Source organism: Parasteatoda tepidariorum, chromosome 3, assembly GCF_043381705.1.
Source record: "Parasteatoda tepidariorum isolate YZ-2023 chromosome 3, CAS_Ptep_4.0, whole genome shotgun sequence".
Lineage (NCBI taxonomy): Eukaryota > Metazoa > Arthropoda > Arachnida > Araneae > Theridiidae > Parasteatoda > Parasteatoda tepidariorum.
This window is the reverse complement of record NC_092206.1, coordinates 39309329-39318736: the sequence shown is the minus strand read 5'-3', so window position 1 is coordinate 39318736 and position 9408 is coordinate 39309329. Positions and strand designations below refer to the sequence as shown.

The window sequence follows — 9408 nt, the reverse complement described above, 5'->3', positions numbered from 1 at the left end:
AGTTGTAATAGTGAACTTAGGTAGCAAGGAAATTCCTGCGGTGAGGTAGGTTTTAATTACCACCGTTGACAAATTTCGTATCAGCTCAATTCTGTGTCGAGCAGACGACATCCCGCCGCGTTGCCATCTGCTACGGATTAATGTCAATCTTTAACACGTCAACGTTACTTAGTCGTCGCCAAATTTTTATTTTCTTTCGTTGGATTGTTTTCGAATGGTGTTCTGAAAGATTTAGAATGTGTGTTTCGACTTAAAAATAAATCTCGCTATTGTTATTTTAGAAATGATTCTCTTAGAAGCTATTGGCTTAGAATGAAGTGATCAAAACAAAAGATTAATTTTTATTTTAATTGTAAATTTTGGTTTCTCGAAAGAAACTGAAATATTCAATTTATAAGACAACTGCCTCTATCACATATAGCAAAACATCATTGCCTCTATCACATATGGCGAAACATATATCATTGAATCTATTACATATATTTTATTATTATTTTTTTTATTTGACAAACATTTTAAAAGCCAAATTTTTTATTTTATTTTGTTAGCTTATTTTCAAATGGAGTTCGGACAGATATATTATATGTGTCATGACATAAAAATAAGTTGTTATTTAAGTTACTATTATTTAAGAAATGATTCCCGTAAAATCTACTGATGACATAGAATCAAGTGGTTGAAACAAAATATTATATATATATATTTATTTTTATTTCAAAATTTTAGTTTCACAAAACAAACTAGAGTATGCAAAGTAGGTTTTAAGACTAGCATAAGTAATGAGATAAAAATAATGCATTGAATCTGCATTTTAACAGTCAATTTCAGTCATGTTAATGCTAACAATAAACTCATTTTTGTTTCATTTTGATTTAGAAAAATTAAAACGAATGATTTTATCATGTTATTTTAAATATTATCTATAGAATATATGCCAATAAGCAGTTATTTATCGTTTTGTTTAGTCTAAACAGCACTAATTAATAAAAATGTGTTAATTTATTAATGCAGTACGAAAATCAAATTCTATTTTAAAATACAATTTAATGAAAGATAAATAAATTCTATAATGCCCATATTAGGTAAAGATTCTCTAGTGAAGGAAAAATAATTATTTTTCATAAATTGGGTTGTCAGAAGATAAAGAATTCAATACCCAAATTAAAGTAATTAAATATGCTGCAGATAAACAATGGTGTATTTTATCTGCATTTCTTTGGGAAAATGAGAAATATTATCTCAATATCGATACCCTAAGACAAATTCTTAAGTATAATTTCATTCCGAAATATTGTTATAATTAATCTTTACATTATGATTTCAAATTGTACAGTTTATTGTAAAATAGTTTCGCAGGAGTTTTTTCTTCTTCTTCTTCTTTTTTTGAAAAAAATATATAGGTGATAAATTTACATTTAAAAAATTAACGAGTAACGAGTAAAATTATTTTAAGATTAAAAAAAATCATTTTTTTTAAATAAAATGTTTTAAAACTTTTAAGGTAGAATATTTTATGGTTTAANTACGAAGTCTGAAATTTAAAATTAACTTATTTATTATCTCTGCAATATTGTATTTGAAGCAAAAAATAAATGTATAATATATATATATATATATATATATATTATACATTTATTTTTTGCTTCAAATACAATATTGCAGAGATAATAAATAAGTTAATTTTAAATTTCAGACTTCGTATATTATTATCTAAGATATTGTAGCAAAAATATCTTCTTTTTTTTTAATTAATTTATTTTTTTATTTCGATACACTGTATGATATTATTTCAAGCAAATACCACTGAAAATTGAACCGCTGTACCACTTAATATCTTATATCATACTTCATATGAAACAATCTTACAAACCTCACTACAAATTAAAACCACAAAACCATTTCCCCCCCCCTTCGAAAGTGGTATGGCGCTTCACCAATGCTTCTAAATACGCCAATTCAGCAAAGAGAAGTGATTTTTTATTGTTACTAGTGCCAAGAAAAAGATTCGGTATCCATCAACTACAGACACATTTCAGGAGATGATTTAAAGGAGTAAAAATAGTCTAAGGAAAGAGTCTCGCCACAGTTGCACTTTTGGACAGTCAATGGCATCCACCTGCTCCTCCTGCATCCGCTTCTTTCCCTTTTCAATTGATGCGGAAGATGAAATGTGTCTGTATAAAGAACAAATTTATTTTATTTTCGTTGTAGCTGATCCTTGTGGGAGAAGATAACACGCTTTAACCAATTGTAGCTATAAAAAAAGTAAAATGCAGTCTCTCTCTCTGTTTTTTTTTTCTTTGAAGACGGAAGAAATAAATAATACGGAAATCAAAAGTAAACACTCTTCAAATGGAGGAAACATAAAGAAAAAAATCATTCTTTTCTTTTTTTGGATTATGTTAACAACAATAAATTTATTTGGAAGTAGGTTCCTATCATGATTCCAACAGAGACAAAGTAATAAAGCAAAGAACTTTACCTTTTGATTTTATGATTTTTTTGTAAAAATTATACGTACGTATTTCATTGTGGATAAATAGGATAAATTTGAAATGAAGAATATGAACGGTGAGAAAAAGTGGAAAATGGTGGAAAAAAGAAAATGCAAACTCCGTTCTCACAGTTCAGTAATAAATGAATGTAGGGGAAACTTCCGAGCAAGTGCTTACTTCTACATTTTATTTATTCATCTACTTCCTGAAATCGGGGAACAAATGAATTAAACAATGTTGAAAAAAAATGAATGGTATATTAGGTCATAATATTAAAGTAGGAATGCCAACTCCATTCTCATATTAAAGCATTATCTGAGTGAAGGTGCATTGCGCTTATTATTTATTTGTGTTGAATGTGTTTTTTTTTTTTCAAACTTATTTATTACATTTTATAGATTTTTCAGTAGAAGTAAATGATTTTGTAAAAGTTGTTTTATGATTTTTTATAATTTTTCTGAACCCTATTCTCCCTTCCATTTCATTGTATATGCTACCGTTAAAGTATATAATGCAGTTATTTCATAGAATACCTAGTTATTCCATGAAATAACTGTTCGTGTCCGTTAAAGTGTGTAATATGTTATTAATTTGACACTTTAACTAGTTATTCTATGAAATAACTAGGTATTCTATAAATTAACTAATGAGAGACAGTTAAAGTGTAAAATAAAAAAAATTAGCTAAAATGAAATAACTAGGTATTCTATAAATAAACTAATGATAGACAAAAATAATGAAAAAGAAGCAATTTATCTAATTTACGCAACGTATAAATGGTATTTTTGGAAACGTACCATAAAATCATTTGTTACAACAAGGATTACTAAAATGACATTTGGAATTACAAAGAACATTATTTCTAAAACAAAAACATTTTTTGTTGACACACTGGGTTTTACACGAACATTTTTTAAATCCCTGTGATATGAAATCATTTAACCCTGGCGATTTTACACTTTAACGGGCTGCAGATCGTTATTCTATGAAATAACTAGTTAAACCATGAAATACAACAGAGTTTTACACTTTAACGGACACGATCAGTTATTTCAACTAGGTATTCCATAAAATAACGGATTTCATACTTTAACGGTAACATATATAATGCCTAAAACTAGACAGCAATGCATGAAACGATTTATATTTCTCACATTTCCTAGGCATTCTATAGAATACCAAATAAGAAACCGGCAATGTATAAAATACATCACTGATTCGTTTCGAATATCACGATTTCACTTAATAAGAAAGGCATAAATTATGTTTTGCCTTTCTTAATGTAAATTATGTTTATGAATTTCCTTTAATATCAATTGTGTTTCCCGTAATAAGAAAAGCATAAATTATGTTTTGTGCAACTTTCATTTTTCTTTTGCATCATCCAAATTTTTAAAGTAAAGTATCGTCATCAAGTAGTTAAAAAAATTTTGTCCGAAATGGAAGATGGGGTTTCACCGGTGTTAGTGTTCTACAAGCTATGCGAATGGCATGGAATGATCCGTCTTCCTCTGCGATAATGAATGGCTTCAAGAAGGCTGGATTCATTAAAGATCACGAAAGTAGTCAAACAATCAATATCGCTAATTCTGCTGAAAGCTACACCGAAAATGATTGGGACGGATTGACCGGACTCATGAAGCTTGATGACATGGAATTTCATGACTTTGTGAACGTAGATGATGCAGTAACAGTGTGTGGTCAGTGGGATGACAATGAATCGCTCAAACGAAAGCTTCTTGTGAACTATCAGAAGAAGAGAATGAGGAAATCGAAGATTTGCCGCCCAATGTTACTAACAAACAAGCACTTTCTGCAGTGGACACTGTAAGGAGATTTATTGAGAGGCAGACGAACATGTCAGAGGAGACATTTAAAGCTATAGTCCACTTAGAAAGTGTTACAGACGAACTTTCTTACACATCTCTAAAGCAAACAACAATTGAATCTTTTTTTAAACGAAAGTGTAAAAAGTGTTTTTAGAATAAATATGGAATAGTAAATAAGGTATGTAAAGAGCATTTTTTCTTTATTCTACCATTGATAACATGCGATTTTCGATAATTCGAATTTTCGATATATCGGATTTTTTCTCCTCTCCCTTCAAGTTCGAGATATCGAGGTTTGACTGTATAAGGTGCAGTTAATAAATAACAGAGGCTATTTCATTAAATTTAATTATTGAAACTCGAAATTAGGACACCAATAGAACAATAACACCAGTCATACAAAAACATATTGCATTCTGACACCACTCACACAATGTCCTGCTCGTAAAAAACTACTAATAACTGCTTGGAAAAGTTATGCACGTGCAAGTTGACTTCGTCATTCGTTTGAAACTAAATACCCCTGAGTGCTTTCTTTNAGACTGACTAAGCATTTGCAAGTACTTTTTTCTATCCATTTCCTTCAACAGACAGAAGAAAAAAATAGAAAAAAAGGAAAAATAAACAAATCTATAATACTAAATATTTTTTGAAATCAGAATGCTCTTCATTTATTTCAAAATCCTTAAACTCCACATCTCTCCAATTTATCTCTTCGCAATTTTCCCCCAATGTTCGAAACAGCCCAAATCAATCTCAATGACACAATTTATTCTGCGCTGATATCGCACATATGCAAACACCCATCGATCGTAGGTCGCGGATTGAAAATCACAGAAATATTTTCCCCTCTTTCAACAGTCTAGAACCACAGAAATGCTCTGTTATTCCATATTGTATAAACTATCCCTAGGAAACAGTTCCTCAAATGTAAGCTTCTCTCACAGTGTCCAATTACAGCCCCCGAAGTCGCGACCTGAAAATGTGTCCAAAAAGCATTTTGATTCGAGAAATCCTGACAGCGAGAGTTACTTCCTATTGGCTTACTTTTAACTCCGCCTACTCTACTGATACTTCCCTCCCCTCATTCGAATTCGGTTGTTTCACTTAAGCAGGTAAGTTTTCATCATTTCTCTTTGTTTGGCTAGTTGATTTCATTCTTATTAAAAGTTATTCTTATAAAATTATTCGTATTATTTAAAAGGATTTCTTTTAAAAAAGTTTTCTATTCATATAAAATTAGTTTTATTATTTAATACCTTTTTATTTCTTTCAAAATTTGCCTATTCATATAAAACCAATTGTATTATTTCAGATGGCTTTTTTAGTTTCAAAAATTCAAAAAAAAACTATTAAAGACTACTTAAATAGACTCAGAAATTGTTTATTCATATAAAACAATCGTATTACGTTAGACGGTTTTATTTGTGTCGATAAATAAAATTTACATTATTTAACTAAATATTAAATAATAACTCAAACCTACTCATAACTAAAATCAAAAGTAATTCGCATTATTTAACATGATTTTAAGTAACTCAAAAGATATGCATTGAAATAAAATTATTCGTATTATTTAATATGACTGTTTTTCTTTCAAAAGTTTTCTATTCATATAAAATAATTTGTATTATTTAAATTCATTTTATTTTCCTCAAAAGTTCAGTTGAGGCAAATAAAACCATGTTAAATATTCGTATAAAATCATTAGTATTATATAACACCTTTTTATTTTCCTCATGGTATCTATTTAAATAAAATGATTGGTTATTCAAGAATGTTTTAATAGACTCAGAAGTTTTTTATTCCTATACAATAGTCGTATTACTTAGGGTGGTTTTATTAGTGCCCATAATATATAAAATTTACATGATTCCAAGATAAGTAGTATTTAACAATAACTCAAAACTACTCATAACTAAACTCAAAAGTAATTCGTATTATTTAATATGATCTTATGTGTCTCAAAAGATATCTATTGATATTAAATTATCCTTATTAATGACGATTTTATTATTTGTCTCAAAAGTTTATGTTATTAGATACATTATTGATGACATTAAGTGAAATGCAATTACATTATTTTTTTATTTTTTAAAAAATACTTTATCGTAATTATAAATCACTATTCAAACCTTTTTTTTTTTTTAATTCGACGCAGTTTAAATATGCAATGGAGAGCTTTTGTTGAAATAAATGTAATAGCATGAGTCATATTTATAAACTATAAATGTATGTGGGAACTTATATCATCCTTTTAAATAAATCAATGCCCAAGTCACAATTTTTAAATAATATTGATATCAAATAATAGAAATAAACTAGAAAATAGCATCAGATTTTTTTAAAATTTTATTTTAAAAATTTGAGCATACTATAATAGGAAAAAAAAGCACATGTTTTTAAAAGTATTTAATAATACCATGCATTCTGACAAGCTTAATATAATTACAAAGTCAAGAAAAAAATATAATAGAACTCAACACTTATGATATCCTATTTGATTGATGGACAATCAAGATTTTCGGTTCAAGAAATTGAGACACTGGGAAACGCAGCTATTTTTCTTTGAAATCAAAAATTATTGTAGTCTAAGCGTAACAGTTCTTCTTCTTATTATTATTATAGCTTACATTTATCCACTTTGTAAACTAAAAACTAATGGTAAATGTGTTTTGCATTCTAAACTATTCAACACTAATGTTTGCTAATGTTTACAACATTAACAAAAAATAGAAATCTTTTAACTATTTTGTCAAGTTTGGATTCAAGAAGCTAAAGCACATTCTCAAAAGTAACAATTTTTTGTTAAAATATTAAATTATTGTAATATAACGTGCAGTTCTTTTCTATGAACTCAGTTCAAGTTTGAATTCCTTTATAACTGAAAAACTTGCGATTAAAAATGTCTTATATTATCATGCTTTCTAAACAAGCTTATTAACAAAAATTTTCAAAAGGGGAAGAAATTGATATATGTTTCAAAACGAAGCAGTTTTTCTTTTTTTAATATCAACCTATTAATGCCTTTATCTATTTTTTCTGTGTGCAGTTTTTTCCTATCTTTTTTAACTTTTTTAAATTTAAAAACATTTAAAATTGTTTATATTTTTGTGTGTTCTAAACAAGTCTTGCGTTTTCAAAATTGGAGAACCATAATTGTGATTTTAAAGCGGGAGTTGTATTCTACTCGTTCAGCATCAAATTATGCTAATTTTCTCAGATGAAATCAAAGCATTAAAAGACGCTAAAGTTTTTATTTGATATAATAAATATTTAAATTAAAAAAAATAAAATTGGTATAAAATGTATAATTATGTATTCAAACTTAATCTTAACCTTTCAAGTCGTAAAAACTTTTTAGAACTCGGCAATTGAACAATAGTGTTTCAATTAAAAAGAAGAGAAGTGTAAAAAATTTTAATTTTTAATAGTAAAACTAAATTGTTTGTCCGTAATTGCTGTTAAAAGATAATTGCTGTTTAAACTCTCACCTCCAAACGCGAAATAATTCACTGAGGCGTAACTTATGCCTGTCTTATTCTTTAATTATAAAATGTAAGAAATTCAGTAGTCAAAGCATTTTTCACTCACAGAATGTAGAGCAACAATATAGCAGCCAAATTACAACTCTGCAAAGATCAAATCTAAAATATAAGACAAAGAATGAAAAGTCATTAATTTAAAATATTAAAATAATTATGAAATAAGATTTATTATCATTAATCAATACCAGAGTTTAGCAGATAGCTAGATTGGTCTATGGTCTCAATATTTAAGTAGTAGAAAAATATAGTTTAAATTAACACATTTACTCCTAGAAGGGGTTTTAGAGAGCATAAACCTTTTTAGGGATGCATCATGGAAATGCATCAAAATCTGAAATAAATTTTTTTTGCATTAATTCTTATTAATAATTCATTTTTTAAAAATCATATCAACTTAAAAATTTGTTTTCCGTTGGTCAAAACGAAAAGTATTAGTTTGTTTAATTCGTTAGCAACTCCGTGTATGATTTAGCTGTTAGCGTTCAGCAGATATTTTAGAAAATATACAATTTAAAAATATTTCTTACTCTAATAATTTCATAATTTTGATTTTTTTTCTTTTGCAGAGCTAAATATTAGTATTCAAACAAGACTTATTTTTCTTTAAATTTAGAATAACTTAATACATAAGATTGTAATAATTTGAAATAACTTAATACTTAAGATTATACAGAAGATACTAATATAAAATTATGACACAGGACTTCGTGTAACAGAATAAACCTCAGAACTTTATCTTCTTCAATTGTCACCTTTTTCTTTTTCAAGCAATCAAAAATAAATGTTAGAATAAAGGTATTAATTTCTTCAAATCAATTGTGCTTTGGTTGAAAAAATTTTAGTTTTGAATGAATAATACAGGATGTTCTATAAAGATCGCTCTTAACATGTATTAAAATTCTTATTGAAAGTAAAAAGGGACGAAAAAGCAATTGAAAATATGAGCTAGTTGAATCTGACAAATTACAGTGTAGGAGGTGCGTGTAATGAATATCAAAGCAGGTTTCATCAGAGGTTGATACTTTGAGGTTTTTCAATTAATTGTTTTTAAACTTCTCTTCGTTTCCCACAATCAAACCAATCTTATTTATAGTTCCTGTGCAGTTATTTGCCAGATTTCGTTTTTATTTTTTTTCTTCGGTTAAATTTTAACGTGTGACCTCTTACATGAACATTTTTTGGTTTTTAATTTTTTTAAGCATCCTAAATATACATTTCGCTATAGCTCGTTGTTGGCCTGTGGGTCATACATACATTAAGGCTTCATAATTTAGTGACCGTGATCACTCTGAGGCTGTGTGGGTTTCAAGCCGCCAGTACCACAGAATATCGAACCCGGGTCCTCAAAATGGATTCCCAGTACGTTTAGTCTCTAAACGACCACAGCGAATGATTTAATCTTTTCTTTTTTTTAGCATATTAGATATTTAATACTATGAGTTACTTAAAATAGTCATGTTTAAAGCTTAATGAAATATTACCTCTCTATTATATTTATAAAATAATTTAGATGTCATTTAATTTTCGATTAACGTT

General features: G+C 27.7%; 1 protein-coding gene across 1 annotated transcript in view; it reads left to right on the top strand.

Annotated features, from left to right (window-relative positions):
- Window positions 1-5416: 5416 nt before the first annotated feature.
- LOC107454114 (doublesex- and mab-3-related transcription factor dmd-4) overlaps window positions 5417-9408 on the top strand; it is a 30783-nt gene continuing 26791 nt past the window's right edge. Inside the window, exon 1 of the mRNA XM_043039140.2 lies at window positions 5417-5439. The gene's annotated coding sequence lies outside the window, so the exon portion shown is untranslated. The remainder of the gene's footprint in view (window positions 5440-9408) is intronic.